Below are 3,002 nucleotides of genomic sequence, written 5' to 3'. Positions count from 1 at the left end.
TCCTGATCTGATGGTGTCAAATTTGCAAATGAACTGGAGCTCAGCAGGTTCTTACCCACGAAAGCTTATGCTCCCAATACTTCTGTTAGTCTTAAAGGTGCCACAGGACCCTCTGTTGCTTTCTACAGATTCAGACTAACACGGCTACCCCTCTGATACTTAAGATCATTACAATTACCTTACATCACTTACCTAGCCAGCAGTTCACTTCCAGAATCTTCCGCCTTCTGTTTCCCTTCGCTCACAAAACAGGAAGGATCTCTGAGAAGATCACTTCGATCCTTCAGCATCGTCCCAGGGTCCCTCATGTCATCAATTATCTGTGAGATATCCTGTGACAGTGTTATTAGTTCCAATATGCGCCATCACCAGTGGCTCCTCGCCCATTGACTCAGAAGCATAGCCAGTCTTAGCGTCATGTCTCGTGTCTTGGCTCTGGGGAGGCAGCACACTGTCCTGTTGTCCATAGGGTTGCCAATCCTCCTGGATTGTCCTGGAGTCTCCTGGAATCGTCATCGATCTCCCAGTGACTATTGAAAACAATTGGGAGATTTTAATAGGCTATTTGTAATTACATCATGTTGGGGGGAAAAAATCTCCTGGAATAGCTTGAGTTAGAGTTGGCAACCCTTGTTGTTCACCTGTCCCTTGCAGTATGTTCTTTCCATTCTTCTTAGTATAGCAACCCCAATAAGGATCATCTGTTTTCCTTGGATAGTTGAAGATCTCTTTGTGGGCATGCTCGATTTTCTTACAGGTTAGGCCAACCAGACATCCACAGGAGTGTCCCATACACCTCTTCTTTCCATTGACCGGCTGGCTCTTCAGAGGTATCATCTGCAGTTTCCACACTGAAGAACTGAGGTTGATTGGAAACTTCTAGCTGTGTGGAATTCCACCCGGTCCTCTTCTCCCTGGTGGTCCTGACTGCCCAGTCTCATCTGTCTCCAGCAGTTTCAAATGCAGCCTGGTCCTTTTGCTTCTGGTGGTTATTAAGTGCCAAGCCTCCTCTCTAAATTCCTCCTTCTGTGATTCCTTGGCGGCTAATTCCTTTGTTGCTTGAAACTGGGGTGTTTATGCTTCCAAAATCTAGTTGTCCAAGAACTCCTCAGCCTCTCTGATGCTCCACACTGTCCTACTTGTTCTTGTATAATTCATATTCTGGCTAAAATGCAATATAAAGGCAATGGGGCTAATTTTTTCCTTAGGCTACAGAAATCTCTGAAGTTAAGGGGAGGTTGCATTATATATCTCAACACAGACTTGATCACTCATGCCTCTAATGGTATCAAACAGTGAAATGGGATGAGTTAATATGCCAACAATATAAACTACTGTAAATAATTCACCTAACATAGATAAAGCTGGATGGCCATAGTTTTAGAATCACACAGACAGCTCAACTATAAATAAAGGACAATTAAAGGCAGCTTCCTCGTCAACAGGTTTCATGACACATGAGGAAGTTATGTCAAACTAAACGTACCCTTGGTAATTTAATCAGTGGAGTTCACAGCAAATTCATCCTGAATTAGGCTTAAATGAACCAACATTGATAGCAGATGACAGTTTAATAGGTTTCAGAATAATTACATAGTTGTTTGTTCAGTCTGATTGTAGCAGAAGCTCAAGTACAAGGTCCTGTACTTGTAGAATGACTACCAGAGTAACTGGTATGCACAGCTGTTTGATATGAATCTGCATATGTACTCAGTTGTTAAAAATGCAAAGCCAGTCTCTGAAGTAGTTTCAGTTAATCATGACCAACACATAAATCGGATGAAAATATTATTTTTTCCCTTCCACATTCACTTATGTCCAAAAATTTCAACAAAGGCAATTTTGACAGGGGATTGAATAGAACAGGATTGCACAATTTTAGCATCAGTTTGCCATGTCCTCCACCTATAGGCACTAACACAATCTCTCTGCATACACATGTACCAAGGACAGAATGCAATAGATGCAACAGAAAGGAAATTCAATGTTGGTTTCAAGGTTTCCAATAAAATAGGAATTTTGGGAGGGGCGGTGCTCTCCAGATGAATTCCTGCAGGGAGCTGATGACATGAATGTATATTACATTCATTTGCAAAGTCTGGTTTATTTATTTTTCCCAAATGAAGGGGAGGGGAGGCGTGTGAGGCGAGAACCCAAACAACACCTTCCCCAAAAAACCTGTATTTACTGAGCATATTTGATAAGCAGACAATCTCAAAATGATGTATAGAATTTTAAAAAGTGCTTCCCCAGATATAAAGTAACATTAGAAAAATAAGACCTTAATTTAGCTTTAACCCTACCAGTGGACTATTGTTCCTGATGTCCAGATGTTAAGAATTTCAACATTTTGAAGTATAGCAAGCAGATGTCCAAGCTCCAAAAGATTTTACCCTGTAAAATGGAATAAGCAAAGTCCATATATACGAGGAATGCCAGAGCTGGCAGTAAAAGAGACTAAACACTGGCCACATGAGCACAGGGCATCTAAATTCTAATGGGCTATAGTGTAATCTTGCAATTATTGTTTGGGGAAGCCAATCTAGTGTTCCAATTTCTACTGTAATTAAAGGTTGGCCCAAACTAGAAACTTGGAAACTGAACCCTTTGGTTTTCTGGAGGGAGAGGCAGGGAAGCATTGGGGTTAAATGCCTATGGCTATAATTCTTTGGTATATCCAAAACCAGCAGTGACTTACTTTCTATTTCCAATCAGTACCCACATAGTAGAGGGTTATTTCTATCCCCCACAACTGCCCTTTCTCCCCACTTATTATCTTTGCTCCCTGACTTCAAACACCTTTCCATACCCCTACATGACAGGGGAAGCTGCGAAGGAGCCACACCTGCTGCTCCTTTCATAGGACTATAGCAGGGGTGGGCAAACTTGTTGGCTTGAGGGCCACATCTGGGTGGGAAAATTGTATGCAGGGTTATGAATGTAGGGCTGAGGCAGGGGGCTGGGATACAGGAAGGAGTGTGAGGTGTGGGAGGAGGTGTGGT

This window comes from Terrapene carolina, unplaced genomic scaffold, assembly GCF_002925995.2.
Source record: "Terrapene carolina triunguis isolate 2854851 unplaced genomic scaffold, T_m_triunguis-2.0 Scaffold58, whole genome shotgun sequence".
Classification (NCBI taxonomy): Eukaryota; Metazoa; Chordata; order Testudines; family Emydidae; genus Terrapene; species Terrapene triunguis.
Note: the sequence above shows the minus strand (reverse complement) of the source record.